The sequence below is a fragment of the Tursiops truncatus genome, chromosome 3 (assembly GCF_011762595.2).
Source record: "Tursiops truncatus isolate mTurTru1 chromosome 3, mTurTru1.mat.Y, whole genome shotgun sequence".
NCBI lineage: Eukaryota > Metazoa > Chordata > Mammalia > Artiodactyla > Delphinidae > Tursiops > Tursiops truncatus.
The window spans coordinates 44,009,163-44,035,067 of record NC_047036.1 but is presented as its reverse complement, the minus strand read 5'-3'; the positions used below and the strand labels follow the sequence as shown (position 1 = coordinate 44,035,067).

The 25,905-nt window shown below is 42.1% G+C and overlaps 1 long non-coding RNA gene across 1 annotated transcript; it reads left to right on the top strand.

Moving 5' to 3' along the window:
• Positions 1-12,754: 12,754 nt before the first annotated feature.
• On the top strand, positions 12,755-16,801 carry LOC109549029 (uncharacterized). Its single transcript, XR_002175170.3, has 3 exons — positions 12,755-12,898; positions 13,963-14,089; positions 15,728-16,801. It is a non-coding gene; the product is annotated as an uncharacterized lncRNA (long non-coding RNA).
• The last annotated feature ends 9,104 nt before the right edge of the window (positions 16,802-25,905 follow it).

Here is a 25,905-nt window from a genome sequence, read left to right as displayed (position 1 = left end):
ACCAGGCCTTCAGCCTCCCTTGGAGTAGTTTTGGGATTAAGGGCTAATGCTTAATTAAAAGCCATCCAGATGTTAACTGAGGCCTCCTATGTTATGAGACCTAGATAGTATTGTCCCAAATGTTCATTGCTTACTGTGGGAAGTCCAAAGCCCTCTCTGAGATTGCTGGGAATCTCTGGGAAGGAGGAGGCAGGTGTTGGGTGTTACATTCTCATGGTCACCCTTATGTGTGAAAAGCAAAAGCAAACCCTGGATTACTTTACAAATAATTGTTATTTCCCCCTCTTCATTCTTCTTTCTCCTTCTTTTCTGCTTCCTCCTCCTTCCCCTTGTTACTGTGATGGCCTCTGGCTCTGAGTTCCTGTTTCCATTGGACACTGGTCAGTTAACAGATTGTCTATTTCTTACCCAGGAGGTCATATTCTGCACCATGTGAATCCATTTGTGAATCCCATTCCCTTTCTCAGCTGATACATACTCATTAACACCACCACTTCCCGTTCCCCCTCAATACGCACAGATGTGTTTATCTGTTAATGTGAGATATTTTTGCTTTGATCAGAATTTAGTGCAAATTTAGGGTGACCAATGGGGTATGAATATTTACAGCTCAACAATGAACTCCTACCACTTGAAAACTAGGCAGTTCTTAAAAGTCTTTTTCCCAGGAATTGTTCTGTTGGCTTCCCACCCATATATGGGCTCAGCAACACACTAGCTAGCTTGTTTCTCTTCCTTTCTCTTGGGTCCTATTTCCTCAGCACTCTCTCCTTGCTGGATTGCAGCCCCCAATGCAAATTCTTATGCTTTATGCAGAGCACACAGTTCTGGCTGGTGTCTACTTCCAAGCTAAGGACCAGACCCCCTTTTGCATATCCAAACCCATCCAAATATTCAGCAGAACAAAAAGGCTTTTATTTATCATGCTCTATTCTCCTTCTAAGAACATTGTGGTTGTAAATTTCATTTTCTACTTCTCTGCCTTGAGCAAGTAGAGTGAAGGAGATTTAGCAGGAAGCTGCTGGGAAGAAGACACACTGGTAGAGAAGTGGACCATCCTAAGGAAGAGATTAACATTGGAGAACAAGTATCTGCACTAACATGGCAGTTTCAGTCTGAAACCCAAAACTTAGACGAATTCAGTTTGTAGGGAATAATGCATGCTACGAATTCTACCCAAAACAAATCAAAGGAGAGTAGAGACAAGACCCCCAAAATGGGGCTAACAGGTAAGGTGATCAACAAGTTCCAGTGCAATTACAGTCTTCCCTTGGTATCCATGGGGTATTGGCTCCAGGACCCCCTGTGGATACTGAAATCCGGATATGCTCAAGTCCCTTACATAAAACGGTATAATAGTTGGCCCTCGGTATCCGCAGATACAGAAGGCTGATTTTACTAGGAGACCCGATAAAGCTCGCCCATATTCCTAGCACCTGTGTTGTGGGACCTGAAGAAAGGGAATGGAAGAAACCCCAAACTTGAAAAATCCATGTGAAAAGGACTTAAGCAAACGTCCTAGCTGCTTTATATGGATCCGAAGACTCTCTGACATCCATGATGTAATTAATATTTTTTCCATTTTGGGGGGGAAACAAGTATCATTAAATAAAACTTGTTGCTGTCTACCACTCTTAAATAAGTCACAGTAATCACTATGCAAGTCCCCTTCCTATAAGATAAATTGTACCTATTACAACAAGGGTAAAGAAAATGTATTGATAGTATAATTTCACTGAAAATCTATGATAACGATAGTATAGAGCTCATGTAGGAAGACAAACAGACCACTGGAACAGAATAGAGGGCTCAGACGTATAAAGTTGATATTTGATAAAGATAGCACCAAAAAACAATGGGGAAAGGACAGTTGGCTTCTTAGGTAGCATGAAAAAATTGGATCATTATACAAAGAAGAATTGAGCTTGATCCTGCATTTTTACTACATGTTAAGGAAATTCAAAATGGATTTTACAACCTACTAAGGTAATAAAATATGTGAGGACTATCTATATGAACCAGGGGGAAAACTTTTTAAGCAACACCCAAAAATACAAACATGAGATAAAGAAACAATTCTTGCGACTGCATAAAATTTAAGGATTTCCGTTCAATGAAGTACAAACTTGGGAGACAGATGACTAAGAGAAGATATTAGCAATGACTAAATTCTACAGGGCATTAAAACTAGAATATACAACAAGGACCTACTGTATAGCACAGGGAAATATACTCAATATTTTGTAATAACCTATAAGGGAAAAGAATCTGAAAAAGAATATATATATGTGGCTGAATCACATATATATATATATATATGTTGCTGTACACCTGAAACTAATACAACGTTGTAAATCAACTATACTTCAATTTAAAAAAAACCTAGAATATACAAAGAGTTCCTGCAAATCAGTGGGAATAAAATTGGAAACTGAATATAAACATAGATAAAAGATACGATTAAGCAATTTGAAGCAAAGGAAGCCCAAAGGGCTAACAGATAATGAAAAGATACTCAGCCTCTCTAGTAAGCAGATAAATAAAAATTAAGCAAAAATGATACACCATTTTACACCCATCAAATTGGCAAAAATTTAAAAGGATGATACATATCAGTTTGGCAAGGATACGGGGAAGTACTGTGAACTGGTACAGGTATTCTGGAAAGTGTTCTGGCAGAATTCAGTGAAAATAAGTTAGTGCATGCCTCAGACTCAATTATCTCGGGGAATATACGTACCAGAGAAATTCTTGCATAAATCTGAAGGAGAGTTATACAAGGATATTCATTGCAGTGTTTATCATGGTGGTGAGCCAGAGGTATGCTAGGGGACAGGTACATAAAATGTAGTGAATGTGAAATGCTATGCAGGTAGAAGCAAGGTGTATATACAGCAATATGGGTAGATCGTAAATCTTAGGGCTGAGGAGGAAAGAAATAAGAAAAACAGAACAGAATACATAGCATATATCATTTATGTAAATTAAAACCACAGAGGTATGCAATATAAAACTATATATTTTACAAGAACATATGCATATTTTACAACCTGTATCAAGCACATTAGAGTGAGGAGAGGAAAATGGGATTTGGACTGAGGTTAAAAGAAACTAAAATAAACCAGTAATAAGCATTACATGGGTGGTCTTAATATTAAGCAATGAATTGAGAGGTAGGATTAACTAAATTTTCCATAACTGAGGTCTAATATAAAAGGTAAAAGATAAATAAATGATGAAAGCATATGCTTATTGAGCATTAACCACCTTGAAAATATGATAATAAAAGTAACAGATAATTACAATAAACATGGTAAAAATACATTTAGGAACAACTGCATTACTGGATATTTAAAGATGACATGAACTACAGGATTTTGGAAGGGGGAAAAGAAAACAAAACAAATACCAAAAATATGTTATTGTTTCCAAGTCACTTTATAACTTAACATCATTCCAATCAAAACACCAATAGGATGTTTCCTAGCACTAGATAAAGCTGATGGAAAGTTCACTAAATATAAAGAGTACTAAACAGGTGAAGGTATCAAAGAATAGCTTCAAAAAGAAGAGCAAAGAGGAGACAGTAGCTTTCAAGATGGTAAATCATATTATGATGAAACAGTAATTAATACAATGGCACAAAATAGACCCATGTAACTGAATAGAAACGTCAGAAATAGAGCATTATTACATACCATAATTAAATATAGAATTAAAAATACACTATGAGAGGCTTCCCTTGTGGCGCAGTGATTAGGAATCCGCCTGCCAATGCAGGGGACAGGGGTTCGAGCCCTGGTCCAGGAAGATCCCACATGCCGCGGAGCAACTAAGCCCGCGCACCACAACTACTGAGCCTGCGCTCTAGAGCCCGCGAGCCACAACTACTGAGCCCGCATTCCACAACTACTGAAGCCTGAGCGCCTAGAGCCTGTGCTCCGCAACAAGAGAAGCCACTGCAACAAGAAGCCCGTGCGCTGCAACAAAGAGTAGCCCCTGCTCGCCGCAACTAGAGAAAGCCTGCGTGTAGCAACCAAAAATAAATAAATAAATTAATTAATTAAAAACAAATACACTACGAAACAAAGGTAGAGGAAAGGATGATTTCTTAAAACAACTAGATGATAATCTAGAGAAAATTAACTTAGAACTATAACTTATATATGTACCAAAATAAGTCTGAAGAATATTTTCTTTTTTAAATCAACTCTTCTAAGCATTTTACATGTAGTATTCCATTTACTCTTTACGATAACTCTGTAAATGGGTATAATTATTATAATAATTTTATACATGAAAAACTAAGGCAAAGAAAACAAGATTTTGTTTTTTGGCCACACCATGTGGCTTGCAGGATCTTAGTTCCCCAGCCAGGAATCGAACCCTGGCCCCGGCAGTGAAAGCTCCGAGTCCTAACGGCTGGACCATCAGGGAATTCCCCAAAGAAAATTTTAAAAACTTATTCGCCATCAAACCATTAGTATGTGCAGAGTCAGGATTTGAACCCAAGCAATATAATACCAGAAATATGTTTTGTTTTTCAGAAATCTGCTTTTATCCAATGCATTATGAAGAGCCTACTGTTTGCCTGGCACTGTGCTCAGTGCTATATATACATTGTCTCAAGTAATCCTTGTGGTAGATTGTTTGCCAAGAGAGCAGCCAAAATTCCTCCCATCGCTGTAGGCACTTACCACTCCTCCTATCAAGAGGTGGAGCCTATTTCCCCTCCCCTTGAACTTGCACTGGCTTTATGACCTGCTTTGACTAACAGAATGTAGCAAAAGTAATATTGTATGAGTTCCAGACGTCAAGCCTCAAAAGGTCCCGCAGCTTCTGTTTTTATTCACTTGGAGCCCTGAGCTGCCATGTAAGAAGTCTAGCCACCCTGCAGGAGAAACTAGATGGAGAGGCCCAACCAGCCCCCAGGTGTTCTGGCCATCCCAGCTGTGAATGATTTTGGATCATCCAGCCCCAGCTGAGCCTAGGCAAGATGAACAGAAAAACTACTCAGCTGAGCTCAACCCAGAATGCAGAATCGTGAGCAAATAAATTGTTGTTTTGAGCCACTAAGTTTTGGTGTAATTTGTCACACAGCCATAGATGACAAAAATTTTCCTTTTAATTCTATGAGGTAGGAATCATTATCATTCCAAGTCTGCAAAGAAGGAGCCAAGGTTCAGGCTGGCTAAGTAACATGTCCAACATGTGACCGGTCAATAACTTGAGCTGGGATTTGAAACCAGGTGTGTCTGATTGCAGAGTGCCAGCCCTCAAACTTGGGTCATTCTGTCTCTGAAAAGAGAACTCACACCCCTGAGTCATTCTGTTTCCCACACAGAATTTATTATTCTGTAGAGACGCATTCCATGCTGCTTCTTGGGGGTCAGATCCCTAAATGAATCTTCAGGAATATAGAGAAATCTGTGGATTAATAATGGTCAACAGAATCTGAAAGAGGAGGAATGCACACATTGAGGGAGGAGTATTTCAATCTTAGGTATAAGTTATCCCACTTCTGCATTTTCAACATAGGCAGGTCATCACCTGGAAAGGACAACTCAGGCATCTCCAGTGCAGAAATATGTCCCCCATGGAATGCCGGGTGAGGCTTTGGTTTCCTGTCTGCGAGTATCACTAGCCAGCCTAATACAAACGTCCCAAAAGTGTCTTTATCCCTTTTGTTGGTTGGAATTAAAGTCATTCTCTCCCAGACATTTTCTTCCTTCTGTGCCCAACCTGTGAAGAAATCAATTTCTGCTTTCAATCCCGGCACTAATAGTGACTGTATAAATTGGCCGTACCTTGGGGGAGAATTTACTGGAGACCTAAGTAAGATGTTTGGGAACTCCAAGACCTTCATTCTGATCCAATCTTGAATACAAGCATTGCGATGGTATCCAGAGTGTTTCTTAGAACCTTTTCCAAAGGAAAAAAATGTCTACTCAAGGTCCTAGTAATGGAATTTAGTTCCAAAGACTGATTTTGGCAACTGAAGAAGTTTGTATGCCTTTGTTATGACAGTTAAAAGATCCAGGGCTTCCCTGGTGGTGCAGTGGTTGAGAGTCCGCCTGCAGATGGAGGGGACGCGGGTTCATGCCCCGGTCCGGGAAGATCCTGCATGCCGCGGAGCGGCTGGGTCCGTGAGCCACGGCCGCTGAGCCTGCGCGTCCGGAGCCTGTCCCCCGCAACGGGAGAGGCCACAACAGTGAGAGGCCCGCATACTGCAACAACAACAACAGAAAGATCCAACTCTGTCATCTCTCATGAGATCCAAAATCAATGTTCCTTAAATCCTGTTGCTTTGTTTGATTATTCTAGTAAATTGTTTTTGGCCCTCTTGTGCTCTAAATCTTTATCATTTTTGGCTAGGCACTATGTGAGTTGTATTTGTCTGTGCTTTCCACAGGACAGACACCACAGAAACATTTTTTGTTTGTTTTTTAAAATTAATTAATTTATTTTTTTGGCAGTGTTGGGTCTTCGTTTCTGTGCAACGACTTTCTCTAGTTGCGGCGAGGGGGGCCACTCTTCATCGCGGTGCGCGGGCCTCTCACTGTCGCGGCCTCTCTTGTTGCGGAGCACAGGCTCCAGACGTGCAAGCTCAGGAGTTGTGGCTCACGGGCCCAGTTGCTCCGCGGCACGTGGGATTTTCCCAGACCAGGGCTCGAACCCGTGTTCCCTGCATTGACAGGCAGATTCTCAACCACTGCGCCACCAGGGAAGCCCAGAAACATTTCTTCAAAGGAGAAATGACAGCATCAAAAGCACATCACAGGGCTTCCCTGGTGGCGCAGTGGTTGAGGGTCCGCCTGCCGATGCGGGGCACGCGGGTTCGTGCCCCGGTCTGGGAGGATCCCGCGTGCCGCGGAGCGGCTGGGCCAGTGAGCCGTGGCCGCTGGGCCTGAGTGTCCGGAGCCTGTGCTCCGCGGCGGGAGGGGCCCCAGCAGCAAGAGGAAAAAAAAAAAGCACATCACAGTTCTGTTAGCTCATGGCCTCAGCTTCCCATTGTGCACGTACCTTTGCTTCCAGAAGAATTAGCTGCTTATAATTTAAGAATATAGAAAAATGATAAATTTAACCAAGCAGTTATCAGGTATCACTGAAATTGCAGGTGTGAAAATTCTCTCTCTCTCTCTTTCTTTTGGAGAGAAAGATTAAAATGAAAATATTGTGGTTAAAAACTAGAACAAAATTAAAAGAACTGGTAGAGTAAGATCAATGGAGCTAAAATATCACATGCATGGGGATTACAGCAAGGTACTTCCCAAATTAAAGTTAATGAGAAATGAAATTAGGTAGATTCAAAATGTAATGGATGAGTTCAGCCACCTGTACAAATGATATAACAAAGAAATTGTCTTTAACATTAACTGAAGAATTTGGAAAATATCCAAAATCTAATCAAGGAGGCTTGCATTTCAGGGAGGCATGTTAAATGTTGTGACCAAGAAAATATCAGCTTGGGGTCAGAAATTCAAATGCCCAAAGGGACCATGCAGGTAATATAAATATGTAAATCAAGATGAACTTTGAAAAAAATAGCAACCTATGGATTGGGATATCTGCAAATCATAGATCTTATAAGAGACTAATACCTAGAATATATATATATATTTTTTTTATTTTATTTATTTATTTATTTTTGCGGTACACGGGCCTCTTACTGTTGTGGTCTCTCCCGCTGCGGAGCACGGGCTCCGGATGCGCAGGCTCAGCGGTCATGGCTCACGGGCCCAGCCGCTCTGCGGCATGTGGGATCTTCCCAGACCAGGGCACGAATCCGTGTCCCCTGCATCGGCAGGCAGACTCTCAACCACTGCGCCACCAGGGAAGCCCCCTAGAATATATTTTTAAAATTTTCTGGGAATTCCCTGGTGGTCCAGTGGTTAGGACTCCTTGCTCTCACTGCCAGGGACCCAGGTTCAATCCCACAAGCCACGCAACATGGCCAACTAAAAAGTTAAAGAAGAAAGCTCATGTTGGCCAAATAAAATATGTCAGCTGGCCACGGGCTATAAATTATAATCATAGTGCTCAACACTAAGAATACAACTCCTGTGAGGGCAGGGATTTCTCCTCAGTGACTAGAATGGTGCTGGGAACATAGTAGACAGTCAATTAGTGTTTGTGAAATTAATGAATGAAGGAAGGAAAACACATGTTTTAGTAGTACTTGTGCAGGCATTGTGCTGGGCACTTAACACTATTGCTGTATAATTGTGCTTTATCTTTTTCTAGAGAAAGATTTAACTTATACAGAATGGTTTTCATTGCCTGTATAAAAGATGAGTTTAGAGAGACTGTGTTTGTTTTCTATTGCTGCTGTAGCAACTTACCATAAACATAGTGGCTTAAAACAACACATATTTATTCTTAAAGTTTTGGAAGTCAGAAATCCCAAATGGGTCTCGCTGGGCTAAAGTCAAGATGTTTAGCGGGGCTGCATTCTCTCTGGAGGCTCCATGGGAGAAACTATTTCCTTGTCTTTTCCAGTTTCTATAAGCTACCTGCAGTCCTTGGCTTGTGGCTCCTTCCTTCTTTTAAAAAAAAATTTATTTATCTATTAATTTTATTTGGCTGCATCCATCTTAGTTGCGGCATGTGGAATCTTTGTTGCAGTATGCAGGATCTTTCGTTGCGGCACACAGGCTTCTCTCTAGTGTGGGCTCTTCTCTCTAGAGTGCTTGGGCTCAGTAGTTGCGGCGTGTGGACTTAGTTGCCCTGCAGCATGTGGGATCTTAGCTCCCCAACCAGGGATCAAACCCGGGTTCCTTGCATTAGAAGGCGGATTCTTAACCACTGGACCACCAGGGAAGTCCCTTCTTCCTTTATTTTCAAAACCAGCAATGACAGATCCCAGTCTTTCTCACCTTGCATCACTCTGAATGCTTCTTCTACCTGCCTCTTCCACAGTTAAGGGCACTGTGACTACATTGGCCCACCCAGATAATCCAGAATAATTTCTCTCTCTCTCTCTTTTTTTTTAAGGTCAGCTTATTTGCAAACTTAATTCCATCTGTTATCTTTAATTTCCTTTTTACATAGAACCCAACATATTTATAGGTTCCAGGGGTTAGGATATAGACATCTTTGGGGAGGGCATTTATTCTGCCTTCCCAGGGACTAAAGTTGGTACCATGTCTCCATATCTGAGCAGCAAAGAGGGCACACTAGCCACTCATAGTATCCCCATAGTGCAGACAGGTGGACCTATCTTTCATACACAGGTGTGTCTGTCTTTCATACGTATGTGTATCTTTCTTTCATAGATAGGCATATCTGTCTTTTTACAGCTTGACCACAGTGGATATTAAAATCATATAATTTCCCTTGTTCTAATACCACATTCAACCAGTTAACTTATGATTTTACCCATGTACATATTTTTTCAAGATAGAGAATATTCTGACCAGGCAATATTAATACCTTCTCCATTTGGCAGGTACACCTCTGAGATGCTGGTTTTAGCCTTTTCTACATTTCCTGGACAATTAGAAGCTGATTCTCTGGGTATATAAAAAAAGATGGACTTTTTGAACTTGAGGACTCACCTCTAGATTGTGGTGAACCCAGCAAAGTTCTGCCATTACATGTGGCTGTTCTCCAGTCACTACCTGTCTGTCTCACTGGGCATTTCTTATAAACAAAGCAAGGACCATCCGTCATCATTAATGGAAGTTTAAATGAGTTCTGATTTTTATACAAAGATGACATTACAGACAAAGACGGAGAACTCTGACTCTCATGATATGAAAGCAAGAGCAAAGACTTTTAAGGCCAAGAAGGCAAGTGGAAAGGCAGCCACAGCCTCCGGAAGGCCCAATAGTTACTTGTCTTCCTGGAGTATAACACGCTGCGACTCCAAAGGAAGCTTGAGGGCCAAGGAACACACTAGGTCACAAAGAAGATGGAGAACAACACTGGTTTTTCCTGTGGCTTCCAAGGCCAGCAAACCCTAGGTCAAGCACTCTTTGAACAATCCTCATGACATTGATGTGGATGAAATTGATACCTTGATTAGGCCTGATGGAGCATACATTCAAACGGGCCTTGACTCTGGTGATTTAATGCTGCCAACAAAATCGGGATCATCTAAACATTTCTAAGCATTTTTATTATTCAGAATAACGTTGGGGGGTGCACATTATGAGTAGAAAGTTATTTCTGACAAAAAACTGTTTAATATGTGCAAACTCTTTAATATGTGCAACTCAGAATATTTTGAGATATTAGTTTCATATTTCTCCCCACATTTTCCACTTGCTCTTCCCTCATTCAAGCAAATAGCTGGTTCTTTGCTTCTTTAACAGTGCAGAAAACACAAGCCTGTCAGACACCTGGTCTGTATCTGCAAAATCTCAATCCCACAAGGGAACCGAGAGTTTTCCAGAAGTAGAAAGGAAAGGGTGTGTGGGACAAAGGGCTTGGATGAAGCCGTTGAGAGGTGAGAAGGTCCTTCATCCAGACTGCAGAGAGATTCCCAGGCTGCAGGGCAGAGAGGGAAGTCTCTGGGGTTTTTTGAGCAGCTGAGAGCCCCATGGTGCTCCTAGACAGCATCCTCCAGAGGATGCAGTAAGATTTCCAAGAGAAAAGACCACATGGGACGCATAAGGCAGGGACTTCAAACTCAAATAACTGCAGGGCCAGGTAGGTTCCACTAATCAGTGAAGGAGCTTTCAAGGATGAAGCCACTACTTAGACCCAGCCTAGTGTTGTCAGGTGAGAATGTGGAACTCAAGCAACCATATCTCCCAATTTAAAAAAATTAATAAATCTGGATGTTGTAAAACAAATCTTGTGATTGTTACATGTTGCAGTTAATTCACGTCTAAATTTTTAGCCACTATGTGGGCCAGAATAAAATCATCTACAGAGTCCCGTGTGTCGAGTGTGACAGGACCACACAGAGCCACCGGACTGGTATGGGCTATTTGCACAGGAACTAGGGCCAGCTCCACCGTGGCCTGTGTACAGAGATAGCCAATGACCAGAGGACCCTACTCTACCCCTGCTGCTTTGACTCTATTAGAGCTTTCTTGGTTGGCATATATCTAGGTGAAATGCAAAGAGTGACTGAGGTTCATTTCTCATCAGCCCAGCAGGATAGATCTTGAAGAAATAATTAAATTCATTCATAAAAAGTAATGGATTGTGACATATCTTTCAGGCGTGAGTTTATGGGCTGAGATTCATGCCTGTTACACAATTAAAGACATCTAAACCCCTGTAATTAGGCCCATGTCCTACCTTATAACCTTTTCTCCACTTCAGTCCATCCTCATGCTAACTGAACTCGCTCACACCATATTCTTCGATGACAAAGCCAGAAGGGCCATTCCCTTTATGTGCTCTCTCATTCGCCCCAGGGCTTTGCTTACTCTGTTCCTTCTCCTGGAATGCCCTTTCCCACCCTCATTTCTGCCTACCAAACACTATCATCTTTTGAAGAAGCCCAGAATTCTATTCAGAATCCATCTTTACCTTTTACCCGTCTGTTCTCAGCAAGTTGCCTTGCCTGTACTGTGACTCTTCAGGAAGTGGCCTTGTGTTACACGTAATCATAAATGTTTCCCTTTGCTTTATGAGTGAGCCTTGTCTTATGATCTTTGCTTCCGCCATGGTCTCAGAATAGGCCTGAAAAGTGATGGCTGACTGGACTTGAATGAAGAAATGTGTTGTGGCTTAGGAGATGCAGCCAGGTGACATTTCTTAGAGTTTGGAAACCAGTGAGTTATACTGTTTCTGTGGTGGACCCTGTCATGTACCACCTAGAGCCCTTTCGGAAATGAAGGATTTGTTCCCCCAGCTGCTAGGAGTGTTGGGAGGAGTCAGGCCTCAGTTGTCAGCCCTCTTTGGTGATTGCCTGGCTTCAACGAAACTGTCTTGCTTAAGACCACCTGTCCTTTCAGGGCTGGCCAGCAGCCAGTGACTAATAAATGTGCAGCGTAAAGGCTGGCTCTTTCTCCCCAGCTCTGGGCGACTCTGAAGGGCCATCAGTCTGCAGGATAACTTTGTGGGGCTAGCTGATGTCTTTGCGGGCCTGCATCTCAGCGAGACTTCCTAATCCTGCTTTCCACCTTCCTTTCCTCGGGCGTTGATCCTGAGAGCATGCCCTAATAAGGAAATTACATGCTAACTTCTGTCACAGAGTCAATTTCTGGGAAACCCAACCTGAAAAAGGTTTCATGTCAACTAGCTACTATTTTCTTGTAAATTTACTGCTTTTCATACAGACAACAGAAATGTCAACTCCACATTAATTATGTTTATTTTGTAATAGAAATTCAGTGAAAGAGAAAGGGAGGAAAGATGAAGGCGTAGGGTAGGAAAATAGGTAGTAATTATTGAATTGTTAAAAGCCCATAAATTAGTGTCATGAATTTAAAATTGAGTTTATTACTATTTCAGTTCCATGAAATAACTTGGTGTGTTAGCGATCATTTCAATAAAATTAACATTGTGCCCAGCAAAATTTACAGAGCATTCTAGCTTTTGTGCTGCTTGCTTTATGTCTGTCTCCTCAATTTTCTTCAATCAGCAGCTCTTTGCCATGAAAGTTTGTGTTTTGGTTTGTTACCAGGAGCATCCAGGCCAAACATCTTCTGTGGGGAAAAAGACGTTAAGTGAATTCCCTCCCAGTAGCTTCATCTCTAAATGTGCTCGACAAAGATAAGGAAGAAGACTCATCTATGTCAAGCAAGTGGGCAGCAAAGACGCTGGCAAGATCCTTTCACCTTGTTTTGCTCTTAACGGTGAGCAGTAAGTAAGAGCAGAGATAACATGAAGGTGGCCCCGTAGGCTAAGGGTGAGCAGGGAAGTGCTGAAGGCCAGGAAGGAGAGGCCACAGAGCTGCAAGAGGTGGAGGGCACAAAAGGGTGCCAACCGCAAAACTGTAAGTTGTTCATTATTATTATTATTTTTTTTGCGGTACGCGGGCCTCTCACTGTTGTGGCCTCTCCCGTTGCGGAGCACAGGCTCCAGACGCGCAGGATCAGCGGCCATGGCTCACGGGCCCAGCCGCTCTGCGGCATGTGGGATCTTCCCGGACCGGGGCATGAACTCGTGTTCCCCGCATCGGCAGGCAGACTCTCAACCACTGCGCCACCAGGGAAGCCCTAGTTCTTCATTATTAACATTTAAGGGTACAGGGTCTGGATCAGACTGCTTGGATTCAAAATCCTCTAGCTGTGTGACCTTGAACAAGCTCACTTAACTCTTCTGAACTTCCGTTTCCTGAAACTTAAAATAAGGATAAGGATAATCCTTACTCTATAGATTTGTCAAGATGAATAAATGAGTTATTACCTATAAAGCACCTGGAGCAATGCCTGGCCAGGAAATTGCTTAACGAATGTTAAGCCTGGCCCTTCTAGATGGGCGTTGGAGGCCGACCTCCCCAGGCCTCCAGGAATGACCAAAGTGCATTGGAAACAGCATCAGCAAGAGCAGGGGAAGACGGCCTACCTTTTATTATATTATTTAATTCAGCAGACATTAATTAGCACCCAATAAATGGGGTGACCTGTGGGGACACAAAGATAATTCAGAGAGAGACCCTATGCCCCCAAAGCCTACTGGCAGGTAAGGAGCATATGGTCACCTGGCTTCTGGTGAGTGGAGACCCATCCTTTGAGATTCACAGTAGAGTGAGGGTTGAGGTGACACCCCACTGGCCAGCAGTCATTCTATGCAGAAAGCCTTCCTTGCATGAGGCCACCAGTGTAGGGCAAAGAGCACAGGTGTTGGAGTAAGACAGGCCTGACTTTGAATCCCTGGTCTGCTTTGGGCATTGCTGAGCATTGCTGAGCCTCAAGCAGCTCCATCTGTAAAATGGGGATCACATTTACCTTATAGGATGGCTGTAATAATTGAGATGATGCAGATTAAATGCCTGCACAGATACTCAGTGAGCATTAATTCACTGAATAAACATTTATTCTGTACCTATTCTTTCAGGCGCTGTGCTCGATGGTGGTGATATCAACCAAAACAAAACAAAAAGAAAAAAGACCTGGTTCCTGGTGTATTTGGGAAGAAAAAAGAAATATTCAGAAAGAGAGAATATGCCCAGAAGGATTTGCTGGTAATATGTTAGAGTGCTTACTGTTCCCAAGAGCTATGGCAAGTTGAATGCTTTACACAGGTTAACCGGTTTGCTTCTCGTATGATTAGTGGTTATGAATTGGACACTGTTATCCCCTATTATCCCCATTTTACAGGCAAGAGGCTAGAGAAGAAGCAAGAGAGGTAGGTGGTGCTCAAATCGCAGTGAACCTCAGAGCACAGGTCATACAAAGGGTTTGAGGCCTGTGCCGGACCCTGTGTTTGCCCCTCTCAATCCCCTCTCCACCCGGTCCTGCCCGGCTCAAGGCCCAGGAGGCAGAAATGTGAGGCCTGAACCATGGGCTCTGTGCCTGTCTTCCACTGGGCTTCAGCCACTGGTTATCCCCAAAGAGGACACAGGGATGAGCTGAAGTCAGGGCACTGATTCCCCTGGCTCTCTCCCCGTGAGCTGGCCTTAGCTGGCTGTGCTCCTCACCAAAGGCCACTTCTTTTCTAAGGGAGACCAACTTCACATGACTCTTCCCCTCTCCGTTCCAGCTAATGCTCCCTCCCCTCAAATCTCTACACTTAAAAAAAAAAAAAAAATCTCTACACTTGAGGGACCTGCATCCAGTCTGCCACCAGCAGTGATCATGGAACTATCCTTTGTGGGTTTCCCCACAACCACAACTTTGTAAACAGTACTGTTGATGAAAAAATTAATCAGTCTAAGAAATGGAAAATTGTATTTAAGCCGAACTGAGGGTTATAACCCGGAACAGCCTCTCAGAAACCTCCAAGAATTGTTCCTCCTGTTAGAGGTCAAAGCACAGTTGCATAAGTTTTTGAGACAGAGGGCTGTACCTTAAACGACATATTATTGACAGTTTATACAATCCAGGTCTACAGTACAAAGCAGGTAGTGGATCATGGGTCATCGTGGCCTCTTAGAAGATTAAGAAGGAAGGTTATCTCTTAAGGAGTTGTGACCCTTGATGAGATTAAGAAGGAATGTTATCTCCTAGGGAGCTCTGGTTAATGCAGATGCACACTAAAGGGGAGGGAGGAGGCCCAAACAGGCAAAGAAAAATTTTATGTTTAAATTTTTCTCATCTTGCCATAAAATATGAATTCTATTACACCAGTCCCTTTTAAAATTAACCCATATGTTTTCCATCTCCACTGCCACTTCCCAAGTCCAGGCTGCCCCTTTAGACCACAATAGTATTCTAGTTTGTTTTACTGTATCTACCCTTTTTTGAGGGGTGGGGAGAGGATTGAGGGAAGGGCATAAAAGTGAAATGATACCTTCACTCTTCATTCTGCTCTTGATACCCTGCAATCTAGTCTCCAGATTACATCCGAGTGATTTTTAAAAATATATAAATCAGATAATATCACCACTACCCTACTCCCATGATGCTTAAAAACCCTCACTTGTGTCCTCTGGCTCTAAATCCAAAGATTAAAATCCTTAACATGGTACAAGAAACTGCTTTTCCAATTTCATCCATTTTCATTTCATTACATTTACCGTATTCCACCCATGCTGGCCTTCTCTCCGTCTCTCTCAGTCACAGGCTCCTTCCTTACTCAAGGCTCCAGAGCTTGGTATTTCCTTTGATGGGGACATTCTTCCCTCCTCTCTTTGCCTAATTAACTCCTTTTTCTCTTTCAGATCTCAGATCACCTTAGTTCCTCAGGGAAGCCATCCCTGACTGCCCAGTTAGGATTCTTTACTCTTTCAGTTCCAAGTGACAAGAAAGAAAGAAAGAAAAAGAAAGAAAAAAAGAAAGAAAGAAAGGAGAAAAAAGAAAGAAAGGAGAAAGAAAGAAGAAAGAAAGAAAAAAGAAAGAAAGAAAGAAAGAAAGAAAGAAAGAAAGAAAGAAAAAGAAAGAAAGAAAGAAAGGAAGGAAGGAGGAAAGAAAGGAGGAAAGGGAAAGGAAGGTGTCAATCACTCAATGAAACTGGCTTAAGGGCTTCCCTGGTGGCACAGTGGTTAAGAATCCGCCTGCCAATGCAGGGGACGTGTGTTCGAGCCCTGGTCCAGGAAGATCCCACATGCCACGGAGCAACTAAGCCCGTGCGCCACAACTACTGAGCCTCTGCTCTACAGCCTGCGAGCCACAACTTCTGAAGCCCGCACGCCTACAGCCCATGCCCTGCAATGAGAAGCCGGAGCAACACAAGCAAGAGTAGCCCTCGCTCGCCACAACTAGAGAAAGCCTGTGCACAGCAACGAAGACCCAACGCAGCCAAAAAAAAAAGTCGGGGTGTTTACATGACCTTTGCTTCTAAAAGAAAAAAAAAAATGATACTGGCTTAAGCAGGAAGAGGGGAATGAGCTGGCTCACACCACTAGAATGTTTATTGGTTTATTGGTAGTTGATACGAGGCTGGGTCCACGTGTTTAATATCTTTGGAATGTCAGTTTCTTGGCTCTGCTCTCCTCTGTTAGCTTCATCCTCAGGTTGCGGCCTCATGTCTCAGGTTGCTCTCCTCATGTTGTGGCCACCGGCATCCCCAAGTGTCTTGTTTTAGCCCTGCTTGTCAATTGAAGAAGTGCATCTCATTCTCAATGGCTCCAGGAAAAGTCCCAAAGCTCTCATTGATCTGGCCTGAGGCACATGAAGCATTCTTGAACCAATCACTGTGGTCATGGCGGTGCAGTACAGGCATACCTCAAAGATATTGTGGGTTCAGTTCCACACCTCCACAATAAAGTGAATATTGCAATAAAGCAAGTCATGAATTTTTTGGTTTCTTATTGCATATAAAAATTATGTTTACACCATACTGTAGTCTATTAAGTGTACAATAGCACTATGTCTAAAAAACTGTACATACCTTAATTTAAAAATACTTTATTGCTGAAAAATGCTAACAATTGCTTGACAATGCCAGGTTGCCACAAGCCTTCAATTTGTAAAAAATGCAATATCTGGAAGCGCCGCAAAGTGACACGCGATAAAATGAGATTATGCCTGTGCTTTTGTTAGTCAGTACTGGGTTATGTGACCTTCAGTGAAGTCAGTGGTGGGGTCAGCCTCGCCTGAACTACACAGTCAGAGGATAGGGAAGGGGTAGTCCTCCAGAGGAAAGCTGAAGGGCAGTTTCTAGGTGAAGAAGGAATGTTGGCCAGGTGAAGAGAGGTGTCTACTCTGTTAGGTTAGATTCTTATTACACACTCTTATGGCGCCATGGATTTTTCCCCCATAGTACTATTCACAAATGTAATTTTACATTTATTTGTGTGACGATTTGATTAATATGTATTCTTCCACTAGGCTGTAAGCTTCATCTGCACACGCATGTTTTTGTTGTTTTACCTTATTATTAAATCCCCAGTGTGTGCCAGCCTCCAGTGGGAGCACAATAAATATCTTTTGAATAAATAAATGAACTGTGTTTTGGATATGTGTCTGGGGGTATTAGGTCATGGTGATTTTGGAATTAGATGAATCAGAATTTCAATGTTGACTCTGTCACTAATTTGCTTTTAGACTAATTAATAAATTGACCAAAGATTTACTTTCCACATCTGTGAAATCATAATAATACATGGTTCATTGGACTGTTTGGAGGATTCAATTAGACCATGAATGCAAAAGCTTAGTATACTGTAAGAATTGATTATTCTTTTACTCCATCTATTACCAGGAAAACTGGCTATCCATATACCCATGGCAGAATGGCTGTACAGTTTACTCCCCCATCCAGACACTCCTTTAACTGTAACCATGGCATATATCCTAGTATTTTCCACTCCATAAGGCTCCACCCTTTCATCTATTACTGGAGAAAACTCAAGCTGCATAAGGTTCATGGACCACCCTCCAAGTGACTGCAAGAGAGAGAGAGAGAGAGAGAGAGAGGGACAAGGCTAGTCCAATGAGCAACATGCAGCAGGTGGGGGCCTGGTGTGGCTTTTGTCTCTTCCAGTCACTCATTGCTTTGTACATACTCAGCAATCAAACCAATTAACACAATGGCCTTTTATCTCCGGTTTCCACTTCTATTTGCATCCCTGCCCTTGTTTATAGCTTCATCTAACAGAGGGGGTCCATCCCACACTGAAAGTATCTGATCTGCTCTAATAATACCAGCCTGGATGCTAAGTACCACAGACACCTGGTGCAATAGTCAGTGAACCGGAAGAACTGTCAGACTGAGTGACGCTAAAGGAAAGTGTACCACGCCAAGGAGGCTCCTGGCTACCTGCCAGCATTCTGTCCTGGGGTTAGGAGTTAGTCTTACTCCTCCCTCACTCTAAGTGTATGGAGGTCAGTAACTAGCAAAGCACAAGACCTGGATAGGAAGGGAACAAATTCCCTGGAAAGGGCTGGTGTGGGTGTTGGGAAGTGGACAGAACAAGACACTGGAAGGCTGGCATTGTATAAGGACAAAGCTATGAGGGGTTAAAGGTGCCAACAGGAGAGGAATGGAAATGACCCAAACAATTGATATGACCTAGTTTTGGCATTGAAGGAGTTACCAAAGGAGACAGACATGAAAACTAACAATCATACAAAATAAAAACTATAATAAAAGTCTGTGTAAAGTTCTGCGTGAGAGAGTCAACCTCTGCTTGGAAGAATGAGAAAAGAGTTTAGTAAAGATTTCGAAGTGCAGAAGACATTTGGGATAAATTTCAAGCAAGGTGAGGTTTCTTGCATACCTGGTGGATAAGGGTGATCCGAGTAGAAGCAACACATGAGCAAAGGTATGGAGGCATAAAAGGGCAGTAGGAGGTAACTGTTGAGCAGGTGATTTAGATATAGCTAAAAATTAAGCTATGTTTGCAGGAATAGCAGGCATAGACGTTGGACATAGGACAGAGTTCAGGGCCAGGTTGTTCAGAGCCTAGATGTGGCAGCAGAACATTTAAACTAAGAAGTTGGACTTTAGAGAAACTCAAATGCAGTGTCAGGACAATACATTGTCATTCCAGTCCCACACGTTGGGAAGTGACTCTGCGCAGGAAGTTGTTGGAGGCCTCAAATTCACAAAACAGGCACTTTTCTCATGGGTCAGCCCCATTGCCTGAATGTTACCTGGTCTCTAGTCACAGGTTCAATGACTTGGGGGTGATATATTATTAGCAAGGTCAGGTTCCATCTGGTTTCTTTAAGACATAAAGCCAGTTGACCCTATACTATAGATTTACCCTCTCAAGACTTCACTTCTTAATGTCAGAGATGTGAAAAAATTCAGAAAACAAGGGGGCTGGCTTGCAATAGACAATGGTTGCAATAGAAAGCGGAAGGCTGTGTTGCAACAAACCACATCTGGTGCTTCTGTCTTTATTGGATTCCCGCTAAGCTTTACTTTGGTAAGCACTTGGTTGGCAAACCTCTTTGTTCTTCCACAGAACTTTGACTCATGGGACCCCCAACTTCCTCATTTAGGCTAGAAAGAGTCTTCTGGAATGCCTTTGACTTTACAACTTATGTCGACCCGGCACTAGACCTCAGATCTTCACTGCATTTGCCATGAATAGGACTTTTGAACACACTGCCTGACACGAGACATTTGGGCACTGAGTAGTTTGTGATTAGTTAATGTTCCGCCAACGTTGCCAAGTACTTACACACACCTAAGATACCTTTTTAATTTTATTCCTTTCTTATTCTAATTAAAAAAAATTTTTTTGCTGAAAATATGAAAGTTGGTGAAATCATGACCTGTCACCTAGATAGTAAATTTTTTTTAACATTTATTGAAATATTGTTGATTTACAATGTTCTGTTAGTTTCAGGTATACAGCAAAGTGATTCAGATATATCTATCTATATATACTTTTTTAGATTCTTTTCCATTATAGATTATTACAAGATATTGATATAGTTCCCTGTGCTATACAGTAGGTCCTTGTTGGTTATCTACTCCATGTAGTAGTGTGTATATTTTAATCCCAAACTCCTAATTTATCCCCCCCTCCCACAGATAGTGAATCTTAAGAACAAGAATATTCAGATGTAAAACTGCAGAGTGATGATCTAACTCAAGAAATTTAATATTGATAAAATACTATTATCTAATATTGTTTCATATTTGCTTTTCACTGATTGTCCCAATATCATCCTTAATAGCAACTCCCCCTCCCCCCAATCTAGGATTCTGACATGTCTCCTTACTCTGGAACACTTCTTCAACCATTCATTGAAATTAAGATATATTAATAATTTTTATTAATAAACACAGAGTACAAAGAACACAAGTAATGAGACACATGCTGGGGGGGAATATTTTAACTATCATTTCATTTCATAACAGGAGGCCTTTGCAAGAGTCCATGCAAGAGATGATGAAGTTAAACCAACTAAAAAGACATAGTTTTCAAAAGAGCCATACAGAGGACTCAACTGATTTGGTGTGAGAGGTAAATGAGAAGGATTTGTGATGACTCCAAGGTTTCTAACATGGCAGTCAGTGTAGACAGTGGTGCTGCCCATTGCTAGAAAGAATACTGGGAGGAATCATGTAGAAGATGAAGATGGTCAATGAATATTGGATATGTTGAGTATAAGGTGCCTCAGAGGTGACTAGAGTTATTTAGTAGTAAGTTGACCAACTTGTCCTAGATTGCTTGGGTCTTGCCCAGTTTTAGCACTGAAAATCCATGTCCTGGAAATCCCCTCTTTCCTGGGCAAAAAGGGACAAGTTGGTCCCCCTATAATCAGTAGGTCATTTGTGATATGAGTCTGGAGCTCAGAGAGTGGATGAAATTAGTGACAGAGAGGGGCACATCCATGGAAAGGTGATAATTTGAAACCTTGGGAGGACTGAGACAATTCAGGGAGAGAAGCCAGGTGAAAAGACTTCAAAGCCTATACAGGAAGCTGAGACCCAGAGCGTCTCTTTAGCCAAGCAATCATAAAACAAACATTAATTTACTTACCGTGTACACGTTTCCCTCGCTATCCAAAAGCAGAGCGTTCCTATGAAACTTTTCCCAAATAGAAATGGCATAAAGTGAAGAAGCAATTACCTTAGTTCACATCTCACTAACGGATGCACAAAATAAATGGAGAGAAAGCAAGGATGCTCACAGACACAGTCCAAAGCTAGGGTGGCTTGACGCTGAGATGCTGAGTGTAAGCTCCTGGGAAGGAGCTCGGTGGTACCACTCTAGCTGCTTGGGGTGCACTGCCTCTATAACTGCTTGCTGCAAAGCAAACGTTGAATACTATTCCCACTTTTTGCCTTTTTTTTTTTGTAAAACGAAATTGTTCGTATTTCTCTCAGTTAGCAAAAATGGGTACTAAGTTGCATAAGGCAAACTTTCCAAAAGTGAGGGATAACTGTATATCAAATTACTTTTCAGATAACTGTAAGCTGTTCACAAACTTGTCAGGAACAAAAATGAAATCAAATTCATTACCCATCAAGGTGGTTATCACCCCTTCAATCTGTAACTTCTTTACTAGACTCAATATCAATTTGGAAGATTTCACTTCTCTTTTATTATTATTATTATTATTTGCCGTACGCGGGCCTCTCACTGCTGTGGCCTCTCCCGTTGCGGAGCACAGGCTCCGGACACGCAGGCTCAGCGGCCATGGCTCACGGGCCCAGCCACTCCGCGACATGTGGGATCTTCCCAGACCAGGGCACGAACCCGCGTCCCCTGCATCGGCAGGCGGACTCTCAACCACTGCACCACCAGGGAAGCCCTGTTCTCTAACTGTTTGATAGAATTCACCTGTGAAGCCATCTGGTCCTGATTTTTGTTTGTTGGAAGATTTTAGATTATGGTTTCAATTTCATTACTTGTGATAGGTCTGTTTATATTTTCTAATTCTTCCTGGTTCAGTCTTGGAAAATTGCACCTTTCCAAGAATTTGTCCATTTCTTCGTGGTTGTCCAATTTTTTGGCATATAGTTGTTTGTAGTAGTCTCTTATAATCCTTTGTAGTTCTGCAGTGTCAGTTGTGATTTCTCCTTTTTCATTTCTAATTTTATTGATTTGTGCCCTCTCCCTTCTTTTCTTGATGAGTCTGGCTAAGGGTTTATCAATTTTGTTTATTTTCTCGAAGAACCAGCTTTTAGTTTTATTGATCTTTGCTACTGTTTTCTTCATTTCTATTTCATTTATTTCTGCTCTGATCTTTATGATTTCTTTCCTTCTACTGACTTTGGGTTTTCTTTGCTCTTCTTTCTCTAATTGTTTTAAGTGTAGGGTTAGATTGTTTATTTGAGATTTTATTTCTTGAGGTGAGATTGAATTGCTATAAACTTCTGTCTTAGAACTGCTTTTGCTGCATCCCATAGGTTTTGGGTCATTGTGTTTTCGTTGTCATTTGTTTCTATGATTTTCTAATTTCTCTTTTGATTTCTTCAGTGATCTCTTGGTTATTTAGTAGTGCATTGTTTAGCCTCCATGTATTTGTGTTTTTTACAGATTTTTTTCCTGTAATTGATTTCCAATTTCATAGCATTGTGGTCAAAAAAGATGCTTTATAAAATTTCAATTTTCTTAAATTTTCCGTGGCTTGATTTGTGACCCCAGATGTGATCTATCCTGGAGAATGTTCCATGTGCACTTGAGAAGAAAGTGTATTCTGCCACTTTTTGGTGGAATGTTCTATAAATATCAATTAAATCTATCTGGCCTATTGTGTCTTTTAAAGCTTGTGTTTCCTTATTTATTTTCAGTTTGGATGATCTATCCATTGGTGTAAGTGGTGTAAGTGGGGTGTTGAAGTCCCCTACTATTATTGAGTTACTGCCGATTTCTCCTTTCATGGTTGTTAGCATTTGCCATATGTATTGAGGTGCTCCTATGTTGGGTGCATAAACATTTATAATTGTTATATCTTCTTCTTGGGTTGATCCTTTGATCATTATGTAGTGTCCCTCCTTGTCTCTTGTAACAGTCTTCATTTTAAAGTCTATTTTATCTGATATGAGTATTGCTACTCCAGCTTTCTTTTGATTTCCATTTGCATGGAATATCTTTTTCCATCCCTTCACTTTCAGTCTGTATGTGTCTCTAGGTCTGAAGTGGGTCTATTGTAGACAGCATATATATGGGTCTTGCTTTTGTATCCATTCAGCCACTCTGTGTCTTTTGGTTGGGGCATTTAATTCATTTACATTCAAGGTGATTATCACTATGTATGTTCCTATTACCATTTTCTTAATTGTTTTGGGTTTGTTTTTGTGGGTCATTTTCTTCTCTGTGTTTCCCACTTAGAGAAGTTCCTTTAGCATTTGTCATAAAGCTGGTTTGGTGGTGCTGAATTCTCTTAGCTTTTTCTTGTCTGAAAAGCTTTTGATTTCTCTGTTGAATCTGAATGAGGTCCTTGCTGGGTAGAGTAATCTTGGTTGTAGGTTTTTCTCTTTCATCACGTTTTTGTTTTTACATAAAAATATTTATTTATTTATTTATTTTTGGCTGCATTGGGTCTTCGTCGCTGTGCACAAGCTTTCTCTAGTTGCGGCGAGTGGGGGCTACTCTTCATTGCCGTGTGTGGCCTTCTCATTGTGGTGGCTTCTCTTGTTGTGGAGCATGGGCTCTAGGTGTGCAGGCTTCAGTAGTGGTGGTGTGTGAGTTCTAGAGCGCAGGCTCAGTAGTTGTGGTGCATGGGCTTAGTTGCTCCGCAGCATGTGGGATCTTCCTGGACCAGGGCTCGAACTCGTGTCCCCTGCATTGGCAGGCAGATTCTTAACCACTACACCACAAGGGAATCCCTCTTTCATCACTTTAAGTATATCCTGCCACTCCCTTCTGGCCTGCAGAGTTTCTGCTGAAAAATCAGCTGATAACCTTATGGGGATTCCTTTGTATATTATTTTTTGTTTTTTCTTTGCTGCTTTTAATATTTTTTCTTTGAATTTAATTTCTGTTAGTTTGATTAATATGTGTATTGGGCTGTTTTTCCTGGAGTTTATCCTGTATGGGACTCTCTGTGCTTCCTGGACTTGATTGACTATTTCCTTTCCCATGTTACGGAAGTTTTTGACTATAATCTCTTCAAATATTTTCTCAGACACTTTCTTTTTCTCTTCTTCTTCTGGGACCCCTATAATTTGAATGTTGGTGTGTTTAGTGTTGTCCCAGAGGTCTCTGAAATTGTCTTCAATTCTTTTCATTGTTTTTTCTTTATCCTGCTCCTCCACAGTTATTTCCACCATTTTGTCTTCCAGCTCACTTATTCGTTCTTCTGCCTCAGGTATTCTGTTACTGATTCCTACTAGTGTATTGTTCATCTCAGTTATTGTGTTGTTCATCTCTGTTTGTTTGTTCTTTAGTCCTTCTAGATCTTTGTTAAACATTTCTTGTATTTTCTCAATCAGTGCCTCCATTCTATTTCCAAGATTCTGGGTCATCTTTACTATCTTACTGTGAGTTCTTTTTCAGGCAGATTGCCTATTTCCTCTTCATTGATTTGGTCTTGTAGGTTTTTACCTTGCTCCTTCATCTGTGACATATATTTGCCATCTCATTTTTTTTCTTTTTTTATGAGTGGGATTGTGTTGCTGTCTTACTGGTTGTCTGCCCTGAGGCTTCAAACACTGGAGTTTGTAGGCTGTTGGGTTGAGCTGGGTCTTGGTGATGAGATGAGGACCTCCGTGAGACCTCACTCCAGTGAATATTCCCTGGGGTCTGAGGTTCTCTGTTAGTCCAGTGGTTTGGACTCAGAGCTCCCACTGCAGGAGCTTTGGCCCAACACCTGGCTCATGAACCAAGATCCCACAAGCCTCATGGGGTGGCAAAAAAAAAAAAAAAAAAGAACAATAACAAAGTCAAAAATAAAATTAGACTAGGAAACTAGCAGATATGCTAGATAAGAATATAAAAATAAAAATATAGATGAATCAACAACTGCAAGGTACAACAGTACCACAATAGTGAAAAAAGAGGAGGAGGGAAAAGAAAAAAAATGGGGGGACAAGGCCTTGGATGTGGAGGGGGGCACCTAAGCAAGGGTGAGGTTTGGGCAGTGGGTGGGGCCTGTGCTTAGGACCCACAGGGCTGGAAAAGGCCCTGTGGGCTGTGGGGGCTGGGGCTTAGGCTCAACAGAACAGAAGGGGCCCAGGCGTGCCCCCCACCCCTGGTCTCAGAGGGCAGGGAGACCTCACCTGGGAGCCCGGCAGGCTTCCTGGGCTTGAGTGGGCGGGGCAAATGCCCTCTGCTCCTTCCCACTCCTCCCAGAGGGCCTCTCTCGCCTGCCTCTCCTAATCTGCCCAGCCTCAGGTGTGCCGATCCTGTCTGGCCTCCACTTCTCCTCTCCCCTCAGTCCCCCCACATCCTACTGGTTCACTTGTGGGTCCCTCCTGTCTCGTTGGGCATCAGGGTCCCCCACCAGCGCCTGGCAGTTTCCCTAGTTGTGGGGAGATGCTAATTTGCTGTGTACCCACACTGCCATCTTTACTCCACCCCTGTATTAATATATTGAACACAGCTTTGTCATTTGTTAGTTGGCTCACACTTTGTCAAAAAAGTTTTAATTCATAAGTCAGGCATAAGTAATTTGTTGGTTCAGGGTCTTAATTGCAGGGCCTCTGACAGGGCCTCAAACGTCATCTATACTGCATTCCCATCCAAGGCTGTTCCTTTTTTGCTTCTGCACTAAGCCTGCCTGAAGACAAGAGATGCTAAACTTGACACTTTCATATAGTACTGTAAAACCTTATATTTCCACAGCATTTTGTCCTACTTACCTTGTTTGATCCTCCAGCTGTCAAGTGAACAGGTCAAGCATTGCTAACACTTTCATTTCAAAAATGAGGCACCTGAGACATACTGTCACAAGGTGTCACAAGATGAATCAGTGGAGATGCCAGCAGAAGGAGACAGAATTTCTAACTCCTAAGCTGACTGTCTTTTTACCACATCAGGTGGTCAGC